Source organism: Canis lupus, chromosome 24 (assembly GCF_048164855.1).
Source record: "Canis lupus baileyi chromosome 24, mCanLup2.hap1, whole genome shotgun sequence".
NCBI lineage: Eukaryota > Metazoa > Chordata > Mammalia > Carnivora > Canidae > Canis > Canis lupus.
This window is the reverse complement of record NC_132861.1, coordinates 8566037-8593017: the sequence shown is the minus strand read 5'-3', so window position 1 is coordinate 8593017 and position 26981 is coordinate 8566037. Positions and strand designations below refer to the sequence as shown.

The 26981-nt window shown below is 37.8% G+C and overlaps 1 protein-coding gene across 18 annotated transcripts in view; it reads right to left on the bottom strand.

Moving 5' to 3' along the window:
• STARD13 (StAR related lipid transfer domain containing 13) overlaps positions 1-26981 on the bottom strand; it is a 513518-nt gene that overhangs the window by 196676 nt on the left and 289861 nt on the right. For 2 of the 18 annotated variants that reach the window (XM_072795495.1, XM_072795494.1), the window contains one exon: positions 6735-6783. The exons of the other annotated variants lie outside the window; for them this stretch is intronic. The gene's annotated coding sequence lies outside the window, so the exon portion shown is untranslated. The remainder of the gene's footprint in view (positions 1-6734; positions 6784-26981) is intronic. 18 annotated transcript variants of the gene reach the window in all.

The window sequence follows — 26981 nt, the reverse complement described above, 5'->3', positions numbered from 1 at the left end:
AGAAGAGTCTGTCCACCATTATAATGAGTACAAGCCCTGCCCCCTTCATGACACCTTCCGTGATGCCAATACTCATTCTTCCCTCTCTGAGCTCTTAAAGAGTGTGAAGTGACATTATAGAGTTGTGCATCCAGGGGATGGATCAGTCCCTGGAGGAAGCCACAGAGCTGGATGAAGTAAGTTGGAGTCTTCACAATAGAGGCCAGAGAGAGAGCAAGAGCTATGGGTCAGCTCTCTGCAAGGAGACGCCTGACCAAATAAAAGGAAGGTAGAAGAGAGAAGCTCGCATGATGTCTATGTTTACAAAGCACAGGCTGAGCCAGTGAGGCAAATGGTGGGCAAAAAGGAGAGAAGATCAGGAGAGAATAGTCATGTTCAACCATTATTCCAATCAAATACACTGAATAACAAAACCTCCTAAAAAATACTGACCGGTAGCTTTCTAGAGTAACCTAAAACAACCAACCCATGTTTAGGATTTCCTTTTTTTTTTTTTTTTTTCCATGTTTAGGATTTCCTATTCCTACTCAGGATATTTGTCACAATTTCTTTGTAATTTGTTATTTTTTTGAGTATGCACATAATAGCAGAAAAGGCAGCCAGTCATAAGCAGACATCAATATTCAAAACTGGGGGGATCCCTGGGTGGCGCAGCGGTTTGGCGCCTGCCTTTGGCCCAGGGCGCGATCCTGGAGACCCGGGATCGAATCCCACATCGGGCTCCCGGTGCATGGAGCCTGCTTCTCCCTCTGCCTGTGTCTCTGTGCCTTTCTCTCTCTGTGACTATCATAAATAAATAAAAAAAAAAAATTCAAAACTGGGAATGAATGGGACAGGAAGTGTTTCTTCAGAATAAAAGGTATTCTAAGAGATAGATTAAGGATGGGGACAATGCAGATCTTCAGCCCTAACTAGCCTATTCCTAATGTTTTTCCTCCAGATAGCATCCCATTTCTAGTAAATGGCAAGTATTATATAATGGTCTACCTTGGATCAGTTTTCTAGAACCTTTGTGTAAGGTCCACTGACATTATGCTCCCCTGGCATAATGACGGGGTTGGATATGGAGAAATAATAGAGACGTGTAAAGGCCTCTCACTTGATGGACTTTGGACAGTTAGGAATATAAGAACACACTAAGTGGATCCATCTCTGCCCTTTTCTTTCTTCTTCTTCTATATATATTTTTTGGTATATGAATATTTATTGTTATGTTTCCACCATCAAAACTTACAATCTTGGTCTTTCCTTCTTGTCTTCATAAAAGACAAAAAGACAAAAAGACAAAAGACAAAAAGAGAGACAGTGGCAACTTTGACAATCTTAAACTCCAGCAGTGTCACCGACAGCATGACCTTTGCGACCAAACCCAGCAACCAGAACTTCATCATTTTCCTCAATAGAATTCAAACAATCATCCTTGGGTGATTTTTTTGCCATTCTTGATCAGCTGGGCCCTGACACACTTCCTGATGGCAGAATTTGGCTGCTTGGCTTCAACCCCTACTTTTCGCCAGCACAATTCCTTTTGCATGGGAAGCCTCCCCAAAAAGGTTGGCCTTCGGGGCTGTGCCCAAATGGGCTTTCTTGTACTGTTTATCATGCCACTTCTGATCTCATTGGTGGCTGCGGAGCTTCCTGGCAGTACAGAGACCGCGACACTTGCCCATCCTGCCTGCACCACCATCCTGAGCAAAAAAATGAGTGCTCTTTTCAACTGCAAGTCTAGGTGGCAGCAGGCAGCTGTCACTCACTTAGTTCTTGGGACAGCATGTTGCTGACAACCTCCTGGACACTGGTGGTTCTTCGAGGTATAAATCCATTAACGATGAGATTACATGAAAGGAAATCATTATGGAATTGCCAAGGGGAAATATATATTTAAAAATATTTTCCTAGGATTACAATAGAATGCTTTGTACTCCCCAGCCTTCTTCTCTATAAGCGAAAGTTACACATCTCTGGGCTGTAATTCAGTACATCTGCACCAGCTGATAAATAGCAGTACTTACATCACTGCCGGCAACCTAGCAGGGCAGGTTAATAAAATACTGCCAAATCTCTTGTGATATTAAACTCGCATTGCTGGTTCTTCTTCTTTCATATTTACAAAAACTAATAAACTGAATGAATGTGAGCATTCATAAAATGTTATTAATAGTCTGAACTTTTAAAAAATAGAATACTGATTTCACCCTGAATAAAATTCAATATATGAGATAAAATCTTTTCAGCTTCTACTCTTTGTGTATAAGGCCTCTAGAGACAGCAGGTTAGAGTAAAAAGCATATGAAATTTAGGGAAGATCTGGGCTTAAATCCCAACTAAATGACTTCATTAGCTGTGCTCTTGGGCAGCCTACTTAATGTCTCCGAGCTTCTGTTCCCTTATTGGTAAAACAGATATAGGAGATATCTACCTCATACCATGATTTTGAATATTAAATCAGATAATGAAAGAGCTTTGCAAACTGTAAATTTTAGTTGTAATATTACTTATGTTTCATCTCTTCTAGTCTGAGGTTTTTCAATTCCTTATTCATTTAGTCAAAACAAAAAAACAAAACAAAAAACAAAAACAAAACTTTGTGGACTCCTTTTACGCTCTGGAATACAGAGATAAAATTATAAAATTATCTTTATAAATTATAAAGATATTCAGAGCTTCCAGAGAATATGTCAGGTTCAGAGAGAATAGGCAGACATGCTAGGAAATGCAACCAAAGGTAGTGCCAAGTCCTGGTGTCAACATAAGTGTAAAGCAACTTAATAGGTAGGAGACATTATTTATACTATTTTTCTTGCATGTGGATTACGTAGAAATGAGTTCTATGTAAATGGAAGGATTGTATAATTGTTTCAATCCCCCAAAGACACCAAATGTCATTGCTATAAGAAAAAAAAATGCTACAAGATATGTCCACCATTGAATATGCATTCCTATGAGAACAAATGACTACTGTTTTTCTTTCAAAAGTTGTGCTTAAAGCATGGCATGAAATATCCATGTTTTGCTTGACAAAATATACATAAAAGCTGCAATAACATCCTATCAATAAATCATTTTTACTGTTTATCTTATGGTTTCCTTTGCTTTTGACCATAAAGTCTGAGGTTCCACATTTAAGTCCATGCATTTACTAAAGAGAAACAACTCCTTCTGCCCTAAGGAGAAAATCCTATACTCCTTTTTCCTTTTCTCTGAATGGCAATCATAGGTTCTAGATGCCACCTAGCTGGGGAAGATAGTCTTTCAAGTTGGAATTCCCGTCGGGGCATTTTCCCCCTAAATTCCTATCTTAAAAAACTGTATCCTGCCTTTCCTGATCATCCTTTTTTTGTACCGCTCTCCTTCTCACCCACATCCTCTTATTTTCTATGATTCTACATTTCAGTAATTGTACAAGAGTCAGGGTGCACATAAAGGTCAGGAGATGGCATCATTAAAACAACAAGAAAATGAGAAACATGTCCATTTCAATGTTTTTGGCATGCATGCTTTCTGATGGAGGTTATACATTTGCCTATGTAGATTGTTCCTTACAAATGAGTCCGTTTAGACAGTAATGGTAATTTATTTGAGTAGACATGTGGCAACATAGCTTTCTTCTGCAAATAAAAGAATCTGCTATGTAAGTATGTGAATATCTGTTATTGGACTCAGAGACACATTCTATTTTGGAACATTTCATTCAGATCAAAGTAACAAAAAATTCTGAATAACAAACAACAAGAATTCCATGAAGAATGATCCACTTGTTGAGCCAGACTTACTAGAATTCTAATGAAAAGTCTTTTCTTAGGTAATTACATTCTTAGTTCTCTTTTAGCCAATTGTAGTGAATTACCAAATGTTTATATCCTAGTTAGTAGAACTGAAGTCTGAACTGATACCCATAGGTCCTTTTAATCTCCTAGTAAAATTACTAACTTTGTTGTCAGAATTTTTTTCTGTCAGATATTTTTAAATCCGGGAATATGAGTAAGAATTGTATAAGCATCTAGTAAAAATAAATAGACTTAAAATGTTATTGTTGGGAAGACTTTTAAAAATTTTATCATGAGTTCACTGCCCTAGAGACCTGTTTTTTAGAAAAAAACAAGATATTCAGAATGAAGAATCTGCTACCTCAATGGGAGATTTCATTATTTTGTAATATAAACAAATTGCTTACTTTATTAATTAAAAGTTCGCATAAGCCAAGTAATTAGAAGCCACCAGGCCCATTGAATATTTCCATTTGTGTGTCCTTCAAGCATCCTGAGCTGGGGTCAGTAATCTAGACCCTCTGCTTTCTACTCACTATGGCTTCATGCCTAAATATCTCTGCACATGCTGCTGATTCTTGCCAGAGTGTCCTTCCGTCCTCCCCCTCCTTCCGTGAATTTTTACTTATTCCTTTTTAAAAATATTTTACTTAAATTCAATTTGCCAACATATAGTATAATACCCAGTGCTCATCCCATCAAGTGCCCTCCTTAATGCTTGTCACCCAGTCACCCTATCCCCCTCAACACCTCCCTTCTGCAACCTTTTGTTTGCTTCCCAGAGTTAGGAATCTTTCATGGTTTGTCTTCCTCTCTAATTTTTCCCTATTCATTTTCCCTCCTTTCCCCTTTTTTTTCTTCCTTTCCCTTATAGTCCCTTTCACTATTTTTTATATTCCACATATGAGCAAAACCACATGATAATTGTCTTTCTCCAGTTGACTAATTCCTAAAAATTCATCTTGCAAGTCACCTATTCTGGAGAGCATTCCAAGACCTATTTCTCCCAACTTCCACTTTCATCTAATTTGTTGGCTCTCCATGATACTCCACAGAACAAGCAAGTTTGTTCATCTGTCAAGTAGCTGAATTCAAACTCAGGTCTGTCAGGGCACTAAAGCTGATGTCCTTTTTGTTTGTTTGTTTTAAAGATTTTATTTATTTATTCATGAGAGACACAGGGAGAGAGGGAGAGACACAACACAGGCAGAGGGAGAACTATGTTCCCTACAGGGAGCCCGATGTGGGACTCGATCCCAGGACCCCAGGATCACGATCTAAGCCAAAGGCAGATGCTCAACCACTGAGCCATCCAGGCGTCCCACTGGTGTCCTTCTTTAATACTAGCTTGCAATGGTGCTTTATTCTCATGTATCTCATACCTCGTAATCAAGTTCAATCAAAGACCAGAAAGTATGTCTTTTACAATTACGGTACCCGGTAGTATATTCTGTGTAGAACGTATGTGATTACTAAGAATATTCAGGTTATAGAAAGAGAAAGAACTAAAACAAATGATACATTTTTTTTTTTTTAAGTTGGAAAGCCCATCCTTTCCACTGACAGTTACAAAGGTTTACATGGGATCTGAATGGTGTGTGTAATCTATAACATCCTTGGGAAGAAAAAACATAAAACACTCTAAAATATTTTATCAAGGAAAAGACATATGCCTACCTTCGCTGATGTAAACTAAAATGAGCTTACTCTATCTAGAACACAGTTCCCCTTGGATGCCTGTCTTGGTAGCACAAATGTGAAGTGAAAACTATAGAAACTTAATTGAGTGCATAAAAGCTTATGATAAAACTTAACTTCTCTACTTTAATACATCAAATCTTTCCACTTACTTAACTAATATCTTGGAATAATAGTCAATATGATCTAAGCATCTGGTCAATCTCATTCAATAGAGGTTGAGAGTTAAAATTAAATAATACAAAGGTGAATTTATTTGCCCCTACCAGACTTCACATTTGCACGTATACCAACTTCCTTAAGGGACTTTTAAGTGGCTACCTCTGCCATAAAAAGAACTCCCTTATAGACTCCTGATTGGGTCAGCTAATATCTACTAACAGCATGGTGAGAGAGACTCTTTGTGATCCCTTCGTAATTAGCTGAAACAATGTTCATAGACTTTAGGGATCGTGTATTTTAAGACAGAGAGAATCCCAGACATTGAGACTTTTTTTTTTTTTTTAACAGAATGATAGTTTTTATTTGCTAGTATTCATTGCTAGGTTAATTTATTACAAAGACAAGGATATTCTGTTGAACTTGGTTATAATTAAACACACTATGTCAATTCCAGATCATTATACTTATTTTGTAGGTAGGGGTGGAAACAGGAACTTTACACCAAGCCCCACAACCAGCTGTGCTTCAAGTGAGTTTTAAAATTCATTGGTCCCTTCCTTGAGGAGCATCTGGCTCAAGAGAATCAGGAACTGGTACAGCTTCCATGGTGATCCCCACTAAAAACAGTATCTAGAGGACCATAAACTTCTGAATGCTCATTCATTAAGGTTCCATTGTAAAACTGAACATCCTTTGTGGTCCTCATCTGCTAGTCTTTTTATTGCATGTCTGGAAAAAATGATCAAAACTAGACCTGCAGTTTTGCTAGTGCTCAGGCCTTAAAGCAGGGCTCCTCACTTGAGTGCACAAATTAATGCTATTAAGTCCAACTGTTAGACAAGCTTGATTATAAATACACAATTTTCAGAGTGACAGGCACTTAAAGTTCATTAAGTAAAATACAAAAATAGGTTATATTAATAGGAAATATTTAGTGTTTATCAAATTATAAATTTAGGCTTTTACCATTTTTAAAAAAGGGTATTGGAAACTGGTACTGGAAACTGAAGAGATGACAATTGAATAAAGTGAACAATGCATTTTTTCATTAACTTTATACTGGGAATAATTTTAAAAGAAAGTTTGGAAGTAAAACTAGTTACCTACCTTTTAATTTTGCTCGGTCAAGGAATTCAACACCACCACCATTATTATACTTTAAAAAAAAACAACAACTGGCATTTAAAACATCAAAGGGAAGAAAGGCTATAACCTCACAGTAAAGAAAAAATTATCAGTTAAAAACCATACATAATATTTTATGGAATATGGAATCACGAAAATGTCATCAGATTGCCATTCAGGCACCAGCATTTTGAGAGTAATGGTCAATGCACCCAGATGTTTGTAAATTTATCTGTAAAGTACAAGCCAGGGGCTTGTGTGTTGTCTTGTGTTCTACTTATCATGTGGTCTTTATAGTTAGTAAGTGTAGCTGCTTTCATAAGCCAGGTTCATGAAAGCATTGAGCTTTGAAAACAAAATGGAAATAACTGTCATGATGTATAATTTAGATTTTAAAAATTATATAAAACTATTGGTGGGAATGTGAATTGGTGCAGCCACCATGGAAAACAGTATGGAGTTTCTCAAGAAATTAAAAATAGAAATACCATATGATCCAGTAATTCTACTTCTGGATATTTACCCAAAGAAAATGAAAAAAAAAAAAACTAATTTGAAAAGATTATATACTCCTATGGTTATTCCAACAATATTTATAACAGTCAAGATATGGACACAATCTAAGTATACATCAGTAGAACAATGGATTAAGAACAAATGGTATATATACACGATGGAATACTACTGAGCCATAAAAAGAATGAAATCTTGCCATTCACTATAACATGAATAAACCTAGAGGGTATTATGCTAAGTAAAATAAGTTAGACCAAGAAAGACAAATACCATATGATTTCACTTATATGTGGAAACTAAAAAACAAAACAAACAACAAAAGAGAAACAGACTCACAAACAACTAGTGGTTGCCAGAGGGAAGAGAATGAGGGGATAGGCAAAATAGCTGAAAGGAATTAAAAGATACAAACATTCAGTTATAAAATAAATAAATCATGTGGGTGAAAAATATAGCATAGGGAATATAGTCAATAATACTGCAAAAATTTTGCATAGTAACTACACTTCTCATAAGTATTTTATAATGGGCATAATTGTCAGATCACTATGTTGTATAACTAAAACTAATATATCAACTATACTTCAATGAAAAATAAAATTTACAGGGGTACCTGGCTGACTCAGCTAGTAGGGCACACAACTCTTGATCTTGGGGTCATGATTTGGAGCCCCCACTTGGGCATAGAGATTACTTTTAAAATTTACAAAAATTTAACTTGCCCAAGACATACAACTAATATGAAATGGAGCTAAGATTTGAACCCAGGTCAGTCAGACTCAAAGAACTTTAAACATTAGAGCTTTAAAATTGGACAATATATTGGGACATTGTATGATCTAGGCCTCCATCTTCAAGAAGGTATTACATACTTTAAATGGTACTATAGCAAAGTATTATCACTCTCATTTTATAGATGGAACAACAGAATTATAGAGATATTGTTTCCCAATGAGTTTGGAAAGCAATACAACAAATAACAATTTACTTATCCTGACTCATAGAGAATATTCATTTTAATATAATAACGAAGGTGTCAACAGGATTCCAGGACATTTCAATAGGGAAAGAATAATCTTTTCAATAAATGATGCTGGGACAATTGGATATTCACATGCAAAAGAATAAAATTGGATCCTTACTTCATCCTGTATACACAAATTTACTCAAAATGAGTCAGAGATATAAATTTAGGAGTTAAAACTACTAAACCTTTTTTTAAAGATTTATTTATTTATTTGAGAGAGTGAAGGGAGGAGCAGAGGGAGAGAAACATCAAGCAGCCTCCCTACTAAACATGGAGCCTGATGCAGGGCTTGATCTCACGACCCTGAGATCGTGACCTGATCCAAAACCAAGAGTTGGATGCTTAACCAACTGTACCACCCCAGGTGCCCCAAAACTATTAAACTCTTAAAGAAAAACATAAGTATGGTTTTTTATGACCTTGGATTAGGCAATGGCTTCTTAGAAATTATATCTAGGGGATCCCTGGGTGGCTCAGCGGTTTGGCGTCTGCCTTTGGCCCAGGGCGCAATCCTGGAGTCCCGGGATCGAGTCCTGCATTGGGCTCCCGGCATGGAGCCTGCTTCTCCCTCTGCCTGTGTCTCTGCCTCTCTCTCTCTCTCTCTCTCTCTCTCTGTGTCTATCATAAATAAATAAATAAATCTTAAAAAAAAAGAAATTATATCTAAAGCAACATATAATCAAAGGAAAGAACACACTGGACTTCATTAAAAATAAAAACCTGTGCTTTAAAGAATACAAGAAAGTAAAAAGATAATCCAGAGAATGGGAGAAAATATTTGCAAATTATATATCTGACAAGAATCTAGTATCCAGAAATATAAAGAAATCTTACAACAAAACGATAAAAAGATAAGTCAATGTAATAATGAGCAGAAGATTTGAAAATATATTCATCCAAAGACTATATACAAATGCACATGAAAAAATTCTCATATCATTACTCATTTGGGATATGTAAACCAAAATCATAAGACACCATTTCATATCCTACAGGATGAGTATAATAAAAAAGTTGGACAATAAAAAGTGTTGACTAGGATGTAGAGAAATTTGAATCCAGAAGGGAAAATGTGTAGTCATTTTGGAAAACAGTTGGACAGTTCCTCAAAAAGTAACACACAAGAGGTACCACATCACCTAGCAATTCCACCCATAGATATATATTCCAAGAAAGTTGAAAATATACTTTCACACAAAAACATGTACATGAATGCTCATAAAAACAGTATTCCTAATAGCTGAAAAGTGGAGACAACCCAAATATCCATCAACAGATGAGCAGATAAACAAAATGTGGTATATAAGTACCAGGGAATATTATTCAGTCATAAAAAGGAATGACATACTAATGCATGCTACAACACAGATAAACCTTGAAAACACTGTGTTAAGTGAAAGAAGCCAGACACAAAGGCATCAATCATATGATTCTGTTTACATGAAATGTCCATAACAAATTCATAGAGACAGAAAGTAGCTTAGTGTTGTCAAGGGCTGGGAGGAGAAACAGAGTGCGACATCTAATAAGCATTTTGAGGTGACAGAAATGTCCTAGAATTAGATAGCAGTGTTGGTTGTACAACTTTAGGAAAATACTAGAAGCTACTGAAATATACACCTTATATTTTAAACATTCTTTTAATTTTTATTTATTTATGATAGGCACAGAGAGAGAGAGAGAGAGAGAGAGAGAGGCAGAGACACAGGCAGAGGGAGAAGCAGGCTCCATGCACCGGGAGCCCGACGTGGGATTCGAGCCCGTGCCTCCAGGATCGCGCCCTGGGCCAAAGGCAGGCGTCAAACCGCTGCGCCACCCAGGGATCCCGAAATATACACCTTATATAAGTGAATTTTATGTGACTTCTATCTCAAAAAAATTTTTTTTAAAAGAATGTGATTTTCACAATAATTAAATTATCTTCTGAGAAGCTGGAATGCACACAATGAATGGAAAGTGTATTGCACCAAGAGGCCTGGATACCTGCCACATTCCTGCTACCAGGATCACTGTCATTCACCTTCTCTGGTCTTTGGTGAGGACTTACAAACTAAGGAGTTGGACTCACGGATGATTTTTAAAATCGCCTTCAGTTCCACAGCTCAAAGTTTGTGAATCTGTACAAAAACTTAATATTTGTACAAAACCACAACAAGGAGAAGATATATACTTATATGCTCCTTACCATACTTCCCCTAAAGATGAGACTCTGTTGTCTGATGGGTGAGAGCACACCTTGGAGGGACCTGACTGCCCAAGCCAAAAGCCCTGCTCAGCCACCTGCTAAGTGCTTGACTTTAGACAAGTTAGGCCACCCCATTCTGCCTCAGTTTACTCCTCTGTAACACTGAATACTAGATGATTTTGTACTTAGTAAGCAGTAATCATGGAGCATACTAATAGGTGTTTAAAACAAAATCCGGTGATTACAGCCTTTGGCTACCTCTAGAATTAAAGAGCAATTGTTGAATACCCCGACTGTAGAAAGGGGTGTATTTAGTGATTTTTTTCCCAAATGTTACTTCTTTCAGTGCTTACAAAAAAGTAAAGATACTCACTTTACATGAGAAAACAGCTCTGAGTGACTTGGGCCAGGAGCTCTTGTTCTGGGGCTCTCCACCCCCACCCCTTCTCCCAACCCCTCCCGCTATAGAGGCCATACACCAGGATTTCATGGTCCTGAGTGTGCTGGGATCAGGGCACTGCAGGGTCTCTTAGAGTAGTGCATGTAAGGATTAGCTAACCAATGTGAGAAAATGACATCCCTCTGAATATTACCCTAAGTTTTACGTCCTTCTCCTAGGTCAACTTATATAATTTTTTCAGAACCTGGAAATTCCCAAAGTACACTATACTAAATACTCTATATATGTTTCTCAAAGTCACTTTTCTACTCATAGATACTTTTTTAGATGATAAAAAGATCAACTTTTTATGTGTACTAATCTAGATGGAAAGCTGGACTCACAAATTTTCAGTAAAAGCTGTGACACCCTCCATTGTTCATGTGAGTGCACACACACTCATTCTTCCATTATAAACCTACTGCTAAAGGTTAGTCATGAACTAGTCATGTTTCTAATTCCGAATGTATGGGAAGTAGAAGTAGCCAAAGGCTGTAATAATTTCAAGATTTTTAAGGACATTTAAAAGCCACACAATCAACTTTAGGGAGACCATTAAATACTGTACACGTAAATAATTTTTAATCTATTTTATTTGCTAGAAGTAACATTTCTATTGTTTAAAACCAACTGACTACTAGGCAGGCTTGTTCCTTCCTCTATACTTCTGTATGTGGCATTCTCTATACCTAATAACCCTGATTTCTATTAGTTCTATTAATGAATAAAGATAATTAAAAAATAAAAACTGCCATTGTAAGTACTTTGTTGCCATCACCATTCTCTTACATATTTTATTCAAACATACATGATTATTAGTCCTATTTTACAGATGAGAAAACTGAGTTCAAGTGGTGAAGTATCTGGCCTAAAGCCACACAGCTGGGAAACAGTAGCAGACAATACCCGAGGCTCTCCTACTATCTAGACCTCAGGATGAGTGAGCATCAGTTCTTATCACTTAACTTCCTCTCCAGCCAACCCTCTCTTTCCAGAGGCTTTCAACAAGTGACTCTTGCTGATAGGAATTTATTTTTTTCCTCTATATTTTCAGTACTTGTATATTCAGTTTTCTAAAGCATTGTTACCTCTGTTAAATTTTTTTTAAGTATCATCAGAGACATGTATTTTGTATATCAGGCTAGACTTTTGCTTAATTATACAGAAGAGACTGTGTTCTTTCTCTCCCCCCCTCCCCGCTCTTTTTTTGATTCTGCTATGACCTGTGCATGAAAGAATGTTCTGAATAAAGTAGGTGTTCAGCAGATACTATCAACACACTGCTCATTAATCATAGCATTGAGATTAGCATGTGTGCAACTGCCTTACAAACACTATATCTCACTTCAAAATCGATTTCATTTATGATAACTTTACATTACTACTCACCATTGTATCTAATATCTTTAGTTATATGACTTTTCAAGTCTGAGGATGACAATCAGCAAGAATGGCTTATATTTACTTATAAAGTACACAACACACAAATAGCCCAAAGTCTTAGGAACACGAGTCTTCTAAACAATGCAATTGGTAAAATCTTGACCTGTAGGTGAAAGGAGCCCAGCCTCTCTTGTTTATGCTGTTTGCCACATAATTGCTCTGAGAAGTTAAACCACCAGAAGTGCATTAGAGAATGTATCTCATATTTTTTCCTCTCCTAATAAATGAAGCAGAAAATATATTTTGCAACTTGGAAAGGCATGTTTTCTTCAAATATAGCTTTGAAACTTACATCTGCACACAAAAATGTTGAACGTCTTAAAATCTGAGCAAATGCTAAAGTTATAGCAATGATCTAACAGCTGTTGCACACACAGATGTGACATAAAAGCTGCAGAAACGTTATTCAGTTATTCTGAAATAGGATCTAAAAGCCTTCTCTTTTGGTACGGAGGAGTTCATTTATTTTCCTCTTTTCTAAGTCAGGCCCTCCCGAAGTTAAAAACAAAAAACTGTCATATTTAGCTTTTAAATATGCTATGATAATTTAGGTCACATATCTACTAATTTGAACTAATATTCCATTTTTTAAAGATACACAAGGCCACTGCTGACATTACATTAGTTAAAACTGCCAATTATGAACAGAATTATGATTTTCTTAGGAAACACATACACACACAACCTCCCCCCCCCCTTTTTTTTTAGAAACTTAGAGATGGAGAAGATAAAAACACAGGCGGCAAGAACTAAAACATAGTGAGTAAATTTGAAGTCCCAACATTTTTTCTTCCAGCTAGAAAATGGGGTACCACCATGGTGGGTACCACACAATATAATGAGAAAAGCACCGCCTGCTCCCCCCCGCCCCCCCGGAATGTGCAATGCTGTGTTAGTGGCACCCACCAGCCTGGTTCCCTCACGGACTCTCTTCACTCCAACCACACCAATACTTTCCTGATCCTGAGCCTTCACATAGGCTGTTCCCACTGGCTTACATGCCTTTTTCTAAGCTTTTCTTCTAAGTAACTTATACTAGATACTATGCTCTAGAAGTTAGCTCAAATGCTATTCTTCAATGAAGCATTCTCCAACCTTCCAAATGCTTAGTCCCCTTGCTGCACTTCTGCAGCACCCTTCCTTCTCCTACATAGCACTTTTTCACACTGTAATTAAATAATTACATTTGCAGTTTGTTGTATAAGGTCAATCCACAGCCCTGGACTGCTAGTTTTATGAGATCTACCTCCACAAACCCGTCAAAGCGCCTTGCCCAAAAGAGCATTCAATATAATGGATACATTTACACATCAAAGCAGTATCTCCAATCTCCTGCTTTCCCATTTTCCTTAAATTTGGTTGTCCAGACTTTAATTAAGTTAATGCCAGGGAAGAATGGGTTTGGCAACACATATGGCCAGAGCTATACCCCACGCTCAAGAAGAGAGCACTGGACTCCCTAAAATGACCCCTGTAAGAAATGCTCCCTTGCTTTGGGCCAGTCTGATTTTTATTCCAATGCCATTCCCTTTTAGTCTGGTTACACAGTCTCCACTGAGAGAAAAAAAAATTGCATTCCTCTTGGGAATTTCGTAAGGCTATTTCCACAGCTGACTATCCCTCTGACTTTATGGGGGAGGGAAGTTAAAAAAAAAAAAAGTGCTATATTTCACAACAGCTGAAATAATTTTCTGCCAAAACCTGTTTTAAATTCAAAGTGAATTTTTTTCTGTATGTACAAGGCAGCTACAAGTCTAGAGATATAATGTGACATATGAATTTAACACTCTAATATGCACAAACAGAACAGATATTTTTATATACTACTAATGATAATAATTACTATTGACTCTAAAGTAAGCAAATCCATATTTGTTTTCAAGTTAAGTGTGTTACTTGAGAATATTTGAAAACATTTGCTAAAGGGGTGTGAACAGTGCAGACTCTCATCAAAATCCATCTGTCTGAATCTATTAACTGGCATTTCCCCAGCTGGGGCATTCCTCAAGACCTGCATAACAAAAGCTCCTTATGCCAAGGGTGAGGGCTGATACCTGACTTAGAAACCAGGTTTATTTCATCCCAGAATTTAAAATTCTACATAGATTTTGAAAATGTTCATCTTTAATGAGCCAGGTATATCAATCACAGAACCAAAGGTAGATGTTGAACAGAGAATTGAAGTGGATTTTGGAAGCTCCAAAATCCAGTCATCAAAACTGCTTTTCTCTTTTTTTTTTTAAATCCTTCACAACTTGTTCACAGAAACATCTTGAAAATACTCATGTAAATTATTCTGGGAAAGAGGTATTTGGTGTTTCATCACCTTCCTTCCTATCCCCCACTGACCTCATGGCTTGCTATTTTTTACTCAATGTTAATGAAGAGATATTACATGTGATTTGGTAATTTGTATGGCTTTGGCGGATTAACATATTTGGATTATCTAAATTTTTTTTTAAATCCTCAACTTTTAAAATCTAAAAAGGTTGTATGTGTTGGGCGCCTGGGTGGGTCAGCTGAGTGAGCATCCAATTCTTGATTTCAGCTCAGGTCATGATCTCAGTCAGGGTCATGGCATTGAGCCCAGCATTGGGCTCCATGTTTAACGGGGAGTTTGCTTGGGATTTTTTCTTTCCTTCTTCCTCTCCCTCTGCCCCTTCTCCTGCTCTCTCTCTCTTTCTCTCAAATAAATAAATCATCTAAAAAAATAAAAGGGTTTTATGTGTCTTTTGAGTACTTTGAACGTGATACTACATGCAGACTGACGATTAAATATTGATCGATATCAACGTTGAGACTATCCCTAAAGCCCTACCTTCTGAAATTGGGTGCTGCTTCTCCAATCTATGCAATAAATTTCATTCCTACTGGCACAGGGTCTGTTTTGCTAACACTAATTTTTTACTTCCTTGTAGATCTAAAGTATGTATGGTATACCATATATATTTCTTCCTCTTTTTAAAAAGTAAACTAAAAGGATTCTAAACCTACACATTAGAAAAGCTTGTCATTAGGTTGCTTGATATTATTGGCCACCTGTTATCTTCTCTGAAAACATCATGAGCACAGCTGTGTTTTTAGAGCAACCAGTACTATTTCCTATCGAGACTGAATAGTGAAGGTCCAACTTAACTTTTATCTCTAACCTTCATCCAACCCTAATTGGCTGACATGTCAGGTCTCACGAGGTCCAGAAAAAAACAAGATGAGAACCTTTCCCAGACACTCTTTTTTGCTGTCATCTACGGACAATTGATGCCCATAGCTACCTCCTGATTACTCTATAGAGAGGAAAGAAAATAAAAATTAATATAAAGTCTTGGTATATTGAGTCCTTTTTTTCACAACGCTTTTTTTTATGTGAGGCACTTAAAGGAATTTTAATTGTAATCCCTTCTCTTGCCTATGCTGTTATGGGTTGGATTAAACTATCCAAATGTTGTAGGCCCAAAGAACAGGAAAAGAGGGGGTAAAAAAAAGCCCCCCCCAAAATGCATACCCCACCTCTTGAACTGTCTGACACACAATTTATAAATCTTAGAAATTCATCATCAGTCCTATAAAGCCTAACTCTGTTTTGTTCTAGACAACAGAAAAGTGAAGCTGCAAGAACATAATTCATTAACTCATGAAAAGTGCAAGGGAGATTTATCCCCATCTTCCCCTCCTTTAAAAACACAAGTGCTACATTTCAATAGAGTTAAATATAAGAACTTCCTTTCACAACTGTAAAAATCACAGGATGTATAAAATCATCTTTAATAGGTAAAACAAACAGGAAATCCCCCACATCCCCACCTGGTATTACTTTAGCTGTCCCTATGCCATAAAAATCCTGAGATTTATCAAACCAGAGCTTCAATGAGAACTTTCTTCATTCACTCAAACACCACTTACACCAAGTCTTACAAAGAGGCCATCAAGGTGAGAGGCTGAATTTGAGATGAAATTTCATTTTGGCGTGTTCCGGTAATGTGATGTAAACCAGACACAATACCCTATGACCTGGGCTCTGGCTTTATACCAATGTCTTTGGTTTTCTTTCTGTATGTACTCAGGCATTTAGGTAAAGGAAAGGAAGCCATGTTGAGAACATCTGCTATCTGATGAAGTGGTGGTTTTTGAAGAGGGTCCCCTGGACCTATAGCCTCACAATTCTCTGGAAAACATCTTATACATGCAGGTTCCTGGGCGTTTCTCTGTTTAACTTGACTTTCTAAACTGGTGGATCCCAGATTATGTAAACTGAAAAGCCCCTCAGATGATTCTTCTGTTCTAAAAGTTGAATGAATTAAGTGACTGTCTAGATGCTTTCATACAGGTTCTCTTAGTATTTGAAGAATGTGTCTCATCTCAGTTCCAGTAGTCCATTAACTCATAAGTGGTGATGTTAATAACTTAATTTGTATGTTTAGTCTCCCTCTAGGCAGAAATAACTGTGCTTCTCTTCTGCCCTGGATGCTTCATGGGTGATCACACGAGTCTTCAAGGAAGACAGCCTTACCCATCAGACTCTGCTTAATTCACAAGCCTCCGTGAGCTTTAGTTGTACTGCATGAAAAATGACTCTAACCCTGACTTGCTAGACCTGTTATAAGTGTTAAATACAGTAACTTGTGTGCCTGGAATGTGGTTAGCACTCAGAAAGTTGTAGCTATTATAATTGTTTTTGAAAAAAAAGGTGCAGCTAAGAAATAAGTGTATATTTATCCACAAATCGTGCTTCAATCTTAGAACAGCACATTAGTTATTTGATTATAAAGCAATGTTACCATTCGAAAAACGCCTATAAGAACCACGTATCTGCTGTCTCCATTAAAAGAATTCTCTTGGGAGAGCACATTTATTTTTAAAAATGCTGGCTGGCTTGCTTGAAATATTTTCAAAATGCTCTTTTGAGTACACTTTAGAAGCATGTAGTGATTATCTTTGGGTGCTTTTTATAATCAACATGTTAGTTCTATAATCAACATGCTGTTTTTATAATTATAAATAAATAAATAAAATGTAAAAGGAGGAGAGGAACATGTTAGTGGGGCTAATTCCTTGCATTGTGGGAATGGACTTGTGCTTTAAAATAGTTAAGCCTTTCACAGACAATTCAGGTGAAAAGCAAGTGATTGGTTTTCTGTGGGGATCAAACACTGAAATCCAACTAAACAGAAATGAGACTCATTTTCTTCCTATGTGGTTCAGAAGCTAGCAATTTCCAAGAAAAGCTTGGGGCTAAGGGCGGGTGGGCCACTAGTGAGTGGCAGGATCATTTGGATACAAATCTTTCAGTACATTTTCCAAAATCTGTCTTATTTTGGTTTAACTGACCCTAAAACATCAAGTTTATTTTTCATACACTGTCTCTCCACAGACTTTCTTGAATGAATATACTTAGTCTATAGAAAATGTTTTTCCTACTATAAAGAATTCTTTCTAGATTTCGCAGTAGCCAAGTATAATGGTGACAGAGGATGTGATGGAATATACAGTTCCCTCTACCCTAATATGTACAGAGGTTTGAAGGCTCCTGAGACTGATCACCTGGTCCTAATTCTTTGCTTCAGAATACTCCTAGCCTTGTGAACCTGGGCCAAGAAACACATAAATTTTAGAGTCTAAATATCTCCATTATAAAATGAGGAATTTAACGATACTGACCCTACGTACAGGTCTTTAGGATGAAATAAAAATTATGCACGTGAAGTGCTGAGCACAGTCTCTGGCACATGATAAGACTCAATCAGTATAGCTGTTAATGTGTTTTGCCAGGATCTCCTTGGTGGAAAGCAACAGTTTCATCCAGAGTGGGAAATTCCTTAATCTTTTTGAAAGGCAGACCAAGAAAGGGTGAGAAGAGCTTTTCTATGACCATCTCAATAATCTCCCTAATTTAGCTCACAATCCCCTTGAGGCCATAAGTACAGTATTAATATTTCCCACATTCTGAAAAGGGGACTCTGGTCACAACAAGATTTCTAAGGGGGTACAATTTAAGTGATCAGTGGAGGTAATAATCAAACTGAGCATTGTTTCCAGTTGGGTTCTCCAACAGTTCACTGCCTTTCATATGCAGATGATTTGGTATGCAATAATTTAATTCAATGCTTTTCATAATGCCACAGAGGAGCTGCTTCATGTGTGTTACTTTGTCGTTGCCCTGGTGACATTTGAAGAGCCCTCAGGCAACCAAGGATATCTGAGGATTCCAGAGAGCAATTCCATGTGAACAAAAAGGGTGAGTGTCACAATGCAGCTGTTCACTGGAGATTCTCAAGTTGTGCATCATGAATTAATACTTTTCTTCTGGCTTTTTTTTCTCTCCTCCTTGCCTCTAGTCAGTGTGCTAGATAAATAAGTTCAGCTTTCCAGGAGAGGCTGAGCATATACATCATCAAAGAACTCAACTATTTTAAATGAAATTTTATAAAACCTTTTTAATCATTGACATAAAACCACTCTGTATATATATTTAAGTCAAAAAGTTTGTAATATTTCTTATAAGAATTATAAGAAGTCATTAATAGTTGCAAGTTCCTTGAAAGAAAGAATTTTATCTTATTCATTTTGTGTCCCCAATACCTGGTATACAATCTTGCCTAAAGCAGGGAATCAAGAAATGCTTATAAATGAGTAAATACAGCCTTCGAGTTCCACTTCAGATCTCTTTCTCAAGAACGTCCTTTTAAAGTAACCAAGAAGCCCAAAATCCTCTGAGAAATTGATCAAGTAGTCATATTAATTGTACTGTGAAAATTATAGACTACCAAGTCTCTGTAAGATACCACATGTATATTGGACACTTGCTTTAACTTTAAACTCGCATATCCAAGCAACTGCACCAAGATGTGGAATGAAAGAAGCCCCAAGAAACAAGACAGGAAGCTGGGAATTCACAGGAACTCCTGTCAGTTCTGCTAATCTAACTAATGGCATCATTAAAAGTCACAGGACCTTGGGTTCTGTGAAACACCTATGCAAGAAAAGAGGCTCTAATAGTTATTCTTTACAGTTGTAGAGCAAGGTAACTGTAAAAGATAAATATAAAAATAAACAGGGGCTGGTGGCGCTTACCTCAAACATTTACAGAGGAAGGAAAATAGATTTGTGTGATGATAAAGTTCTAGAGCTAGAAACGAATGTACAGACTACTTGATGCAGCATTGTAAGTCACGGATGAAATCTACAGGCTCAGCCTCTGGCTTCTGCCCACCTCTCCAGTTTTCTTCCCTTGCTCTCCTTCTTAACCCAAGGTCCCATCCGTCAACATCTAAAAAACTATTCATGCAGCTTCATGCCTCCTTGTTTCTTTGCATGTGCTTGCCTAATTCTCCCCTTAGAGTGTAATCTCTCTCCTTGAATACCCAACTCAAGGGTCATGTCCTTTGCTCTACAAAGCCAGGCCAAGTTCACACTCCATTCTCTGATTTCTCTCTACATCTCGTGTACTCTGCTGCTGCTGCATTTGTCTCTAAGTCCTTGAGGGTAAGGCTTAGTGTCTTTTTCACCTTTTTATGCTCGGGTCATAGCAGAGCAGAACATCTAGAAAATGATATTCATTAAATAAATGTTTCTGAATGAATGAGTGAATCTAATTCTTTCCATTTGGGTAAAAAAAAACATTGAGGGCCAGAGGTTATTCTCCCCTTTCTTTTAATTAAGAAATAGGTCCACATGTGACTAGCAACTAACTATTTTTTTTATAACTGAGATATTAGCTAGGTTTGGTATTTATGGGAGACCTCTAAAATGTCTTTTTGCTTCCACTCCTGGCCTCTATCATCTTTTCTTTTCAAGTTTTACATGATAAACTAGATAGCTGTACAGAGCAATACCCAAGATCATATCAGGACTCCTTCCCAGGCCAAAAGGCTGCAGAAGACCTGGCTATCTGTCAACCCCTCTTCCTGCCATTCTTCCACTCAATCACTGGACCCCAAGCCCCACCAGCATTCTTGCCTTTCCTCAAACACATCTGTGTGCTCCTGCTTCAGGACTGATTCACCTCCTATTCCTTCCACCTAGAACACTCTTTGCCCCAAATGTTTTACTGTCTCTGTTCCAATTTCCTCCTCCTCAAAGAGATCTTCTGGGACCATCTCATCCAAAATAGCACTCCTTTTGATTCTCCTTCTTATTGTTTTTCTTCATACTGTATTATTTATAATACACATTATATATTTGTTCATTATAATCTGTCTCCTCCCACTCAAATGGAAGCTCAGTGGGGGTATTGATTTTGTCTTTTGTTTACTACTGAATCCCCAGGAGCTGGGACAGTGTTCGGCATGACAGGGACCTAATGAATATTTGTTGAATAAGTTAAGTGAAGGAGAACTTGAGTCACTGTGGAAAAAGAATTGTATGATTTACGGGAATTGAAAGAAACTCATTTTTTTCTCTAGCTCTGTATTTTTTTTTTAATGGCCAAAAGGGAACATTTCCATCTTAAATAGATTTAAAAAAATCATTATTTAAATTTCAACTATACTTTCTCCACCTTCCTCAGCCAACATGTGACAACAGTAGTATTACTTTCCTTTAGCTATAAAATTTCCAAATGCCCCTTGGAAGGAGGCTGGAGGACAGGGAAAGGTTATATTGCAGGATGTGAGGACACCAGAGGTGAACTTAGCATGTAGGCAGGAGCAATCAGATTCCTTAAATGATGTTCAGTCAGTCAGGCTGTGAGCCAGGCTGCTCCAACAAACACTTATAAGCATCTCTCATGGGAGAAGCTTTGCTCTTGAGGGCAAAGTACCATTTTTTCCCCTCAAGAAATTTGCACTCTAGACTAATTTCAAAAATGGGCACCTTGCTTATGAATTCACTATAATCCCTAAAGTCCCTTGGTATGACCTGGAGCTGGACTCTAATCTCAAATTTATCACCAATGAGACGTGTGACCTGGAGCAAGTTAACTGAATCTGATGTTCAATCAACGCTTGTAAAATGAATGGCCTGGACAAGATAATCTACAAGGCTTCCATATGCTCTAACATTTCATGAGTTTTTGAATTAAAAGAAAGAAGAGGATAGAATGTTGGCTGGAATTTCAACATCATGTCTTGATCAATACAAGTTCAACTTTCCGAAGCTCGCTAGGAAGTGATTTCACAAAAGAAGAAAAGGCGCTCATTCTTTTATTTTTTCAACAGCTAGATTATTTTACTATGTGGATTATACAGTATGAGGTAAAAGACTTTTTAAAAAAAAAAAGATTTTATTTTATTTTTTAAAAAATATTTTGTTTATTTATTCATGAGAGACACAGAGAGAGAGAGAGGCAGAGACACAGGCAGAGGGAGAAGCAGGCTCCATGCAGGGAGCCTGATGTGGGACTCGATCCCGGGACCTTCAGGGTCATGCCTGGGCTGAAGGTGGCGCTAAACCACTGAGCCATCCAGGCTGCCCTTAAAAGATTTTATTATTTATTCATGAGAATACACAGAGAGGAGACAGAGAGGCAGAGGCACAGGCAGAGGGAGAAGCAGGCTCCATGCAGGGAGCCGGACATGGGACTCGATCCAGGGTCTCCAGGGTCATGCCCTGGGATGAAGGCAGGCGCTAAACCGCTGAGTCACCCGGGCTGCCCAAAAGACTTTTTATTTTATTTTATTTTATTTTTTTGACTTTTGTTTTTTGTTTTTTGACTTTTTATTTTAAATGTAAGACCAAGTTTCTCAAATAGAGTACAAAAGAAAGCTTTCTGGTTTCTGAGGACTGAAGCACTCACTCAGCAGAGTGAACAGAAAGTCAGAACCTTGAAGCCAGACAAGACAATGCACTCTCCTAGCCGTGCTGGCCTCAGCCAAGTTTTTTCACTTACTCCCCTCTTTCAATTGGGGATGATAATCATGACCTCAGCATTTGCTGGGATGGTTCACATGATGACATGTGTGAAAAGACTGAATTAAGGGCCCGACACACAGCAGGCCCTCACGAGGCTCCCACCCTCACCCTCCTTTAGGAATACTTAGATATGGAAGGGAGGGATCATGTGGAGGTGGGAATGGGACATAGCCAGAATGGTACTGGCAAAAAAATCATGAAGGAATTGAAGCAGTCCTTGGAAATGGCTACGATCTAGGTACGCAGGAGAGAAAAGTATTAAACCAGAAGACACTGAATAGCACAAGTCAGGGAGCCTAAAATAATCGTGAGAGTTTAGAGACCTTTGCAGTCACTGTTGAGAGGACAAACTGTAAACAAACAACAATAAAAATCACCTAGGAGGCTTGTGAAAAACGAATACTACTGATCAGCTCTCTCGCCCTCACCCCCCTACCACACACATACACACCCACAAGTACTTGTTATACTGCTCCCCCAGGGATGATTTTGATTCAATGGATCTGGTGAGGAGTCCAAGAGGCTGTTTTTTAAAAGCTTTTCCAGTGGTTCTGATGCTCAGTCGGGTTTGGGAGCCATGGGTTTAGTTAACAGCAACTGACATCTTACAGAGCAGAGCTCACACGGGGCAACAAACAGGAAAGTAACCAGAAGAGTGAGCCCTAGTGTAGGATCCCTCACTGGCCATGGGACCTTGGGTAGTCACTTCGTTTTTCTTATCCTCATTCATCTTGTTTACATAGTAGAGATCATAGCATCTACCCTGCCTTTCTCAAAGGACTTTTGGGAGAACCTAACAATTTAAGCCACTGTTGTATTATCTTAATGGAAAAGCACTTAACTGCAAAGTCTTACACAAATATTCAGGATCATTATTAATCATCACCTTTATTATCATGGGGGCCCTCGGATGCGGGATGCCATAGTCAGCTCCCATCTAATCCCATCTAATACACCACATGGTAACCTTGAGGCAATGCTGGGTAGGGCTTTGGAAATGATTCCATACTGTCACTATGACACCCCTGAAAAGTTACCCATTCCTAAGTGCCACACTGTGATTTCATGAGTCTTCAGGACCTCACAAACCTTACAAGTCATGTGAATTGTGCCAGTCTCACAAATCTACATAGCTCCAAGTAGTAGTCATAGTTTCCTCTTGCATAAGCTGGGGATAATGTTAGTACACAGGGCTGCCATGTACAATTGTGTAGGCTGTGCCTACACAGTCAAGGGGGACCACGTAGGTTGAAATTCAGCCCAGGGCTCACTCACTTAGCTGTATACCCTTAAGGCTGCATTTTCTCAGAGGAGGCACCTTTTTCTAATTCATGAGTTCAAAAAGAAGTAAGCTGCTATGTGTACTAACAGTGACACTAGTGGTATCTACCCTGAAGCCTGGGCATCAAATGAGAAAATGCATGAGGTCTTTAGCATAAAACCTGGCATACAAAAGGGTCCAATGCAGGTTTGCTGTTAATACTTTAATTATCATTCATTCACTCAACAGACATTCACTGTGCACGTTCTATATCCCAGTTACAATGGGACTATCTACAGTGAATAAGACACTATCTTTTTCCTGGATAGAGTTGTGGCTTTGGTGTAAATACCGACACTCGAGTAAATCATTATATTCACATAATGATACAGGAGACCTTGTCCAGAGTGATATAGTTTGAATTTCTGAATTCTGAGACTGTGCTAGTGAGGTTTAATTTATTCCTATAGACATTTTTATCAGGAAAGTAAAATTTGTTTATCTGTTTGATAAAGCTGTTTATATCTCTCACACTTCTCATACATTTAGAGCTAAACATACAGAATGAACCTACCAAACTACTGTCACTCGATTCTTCTTGTGGAATAGCACCTGTGCCCACCTAAGTAGCAGGACCCGCCAGTAGGCAGGTCTACTTTCTTACAACATGGCCTTGAGTTCACTGAGGAGGGATAGAATCTGCCTACTTATTTACTACTCAGAACTACACAAATACATTCTTGCTTGAAGCAGATTAAAAGCAAATGAAAATGCACTTTTTTAGTCAACTGTCCAGAAATACTTTGCATAAATAATAAGCTTTATTTCAAACAAAGGAAAATGTTCTTTTTAAAAAACATCATTAAATGGGGAGTTCTATGTATAGCTCCCATTAGCAAAGAAGGATTTAACCTGTGCACCATTGTGAGACTAGACTTTAGTCAGCTTTAGTGTTCTTCACAGAGACAAATGGACGTAACAGCAAAATAAAACGTTAGCAGATATGGGCTGAAAATCCCTGGTGATAAATGATAGACTTTATCACTATCTCTCCTAATTTCCTTTTATGAGTAAGTAGCCCTAGATGAACCTACACAGGAAATAGCCTTAATGGTTTTAATAGCAGTGGTTTAATGAATTAATCTATTATGAGTATTGCAAATAAATTTTTAATTAAGAAAAAGCTTAATTAAGAAGTTTTCAAAACAAGTCTTGGATCTGAAAATCTAGATTACCAAGAGTTGTATAATTTGTCCCAATTTCTTATTCTACCTAAGCACTGCAATACTTTAGAAAAACTCATTGAAATATTTCCTTCAATATATGTAATAACCAAAATATAATCATTATAACTCTGTGAACACCAGGGGTAATGTTATTGCTTTATTTCATAATAATGCTGTCAGAATCAATAAAGAATAAAATAAAACAAACACACTTTCTCTTGGGAGATCATCTTCTCCAAGAGTAAGGGGCACAGAGCACCTGGATTATATATTGTAGATGCTCAAGGGAAGGCTTCCTAGTCCCTTCCAAACCTAATAGCCTATGATTTCATGCATTCTTTTTATCTTACTTAAACAACACCAAATCACCAATGAAGGTGAACTCACAAATCAAGGCATGATTCTATAAGAGACCGGCTTTCCCTGAAATGCAGGAACAGCTACCTCATTTGTTAAGCAGAGTGCAAAATGAAAATGGGGGCCCTCCATTCAGTGATTATTAATAATTTCAAAATTGCAATAGAAGAGCATTAAACCAAGGACAGAGACCTTCTGAGCTGGGGCCCTGCCTGAGCATGGCGCAGGGGCTGTCGAGATTCTACAGGTGTTTGCAGGCCCAGGACTCCCAGCTGGCCATTTTCCTTGCTCCATCTCCAGTTCTGGCAGAGGCAGCTCCAATTACAGAAAGTACCAATTATAAGTTGTTGCTGTTGATGGAGGCTCTGTAACCAAACCAACACGGAGAATGGCACTGGCAGGCATCCTTGGGGTATGCTTATGGGCTTCTGCCCTCTCATCTCTCAAAACACCCTATGAAATCTACACAGAAAGGGAACTGAAAGACTCAGGGCATCAAGTTTCCTTCAGACGCATGGTCTAGTTTTACAGACTCATTGATCTTTAAAGCTAAATGGGTCCTTAGAGATTATCTAGTCTAACTTCTCTCATTTTAATTAGGTCTCCATCAAATTCCATTTAGGCCAAGGGCACGGGAATGAATTCATGGTTGCATAGCTCTAAAGCTGACGGTGATTTTAATGAACAAACCTTAACTGATGCTCTTTCAGAAGACAAAATATTAGTATAATGAATGATTTATGCTATAACACTAATGGATTACACAAGATGCTATAGACAAAGCTAACAATATATGTAGTATTTGATTTTTTTTTTTTTAAGTCTCAGTCAGAGCAAAGAGAGTGAGGCTAATATCTTAGCACTTGGGAGTCCTCAAATGTAGGATCTAGAATGGGTTCATTAGATATGAGAATAGGCTGATGAATCCAGGTATGATGGGGGTGGGTGGTTTAGGGCTGGATCTAAAAGCATCTCCCTTACCAGGAAATGTCTCTACTGCTCTCCACTTGCATGTACACACACAGTTGACTCTTTAATAACACAAGTTTGAATTGTGCAAGTCCACTTGTATGTGGATTTTTTTTCCAAAAATACAGTGCAATATTGTAACTGTATTGTCTCTTCTTTATAATATTGTTATTAATATTTCTTTTCTCTAGCTTACATTATTGTAAGAATACAGTATAAAACATATATAACATACAACATATGTGCTAATTGTTTATGTTATTAGTCTGGTCAATAGTAGGCTATTAGGAAAGTTTTGGGGGGGGGAGTCAAAAGTTATACCTGAATTTTTGATTGCGTGGAGGCCAGGGTGTGTGTGTGTATGTTTATATATATCCATAGAAACTCTCATACAATGTTTATTAGGGGCCATACACTATGCTAAATACTTTGAAAATATTAACTCATTTAATCTTCATAACAACCCGTATGAGGTAAGTACTACGCTTCTCTTCCTTTTAAAACGTGAGTAAACTAAGGAACACTGAGATTACTTATCTTTCCCAAGGACCTTCTGCTTAAGTGGTGGAGGCAGGATTCAAACCCACGTAGTCTTGGGTTCCGGTGGCTGCTCTTAACCACCAATAATATTCCATCATGCCCAAATATCACTAATCATGCCCTCCACTACACTATGCACCAAAAGTAAAATGACATACATTTATGACACTGGGCGATCTATGCTCCTAGCACTGTAGCTGTGGCAAATTTGAGGTGATGCTAATTTCCAGATGCTGATCACCATCATACAGCTGTGATTTTATACATAGGACATCTCAAATAGCTGCAATGCCTTTTCTACCACTATGCTAAAAGGGTTTAGAGTGCTCTTTTCTCATTTGTCATTATTGTCTTGACTTAGATATAAGAACAAAACATCAAACACTCAGCACAAAGCCTCTCCTCTGTCTTTCCAGAAAG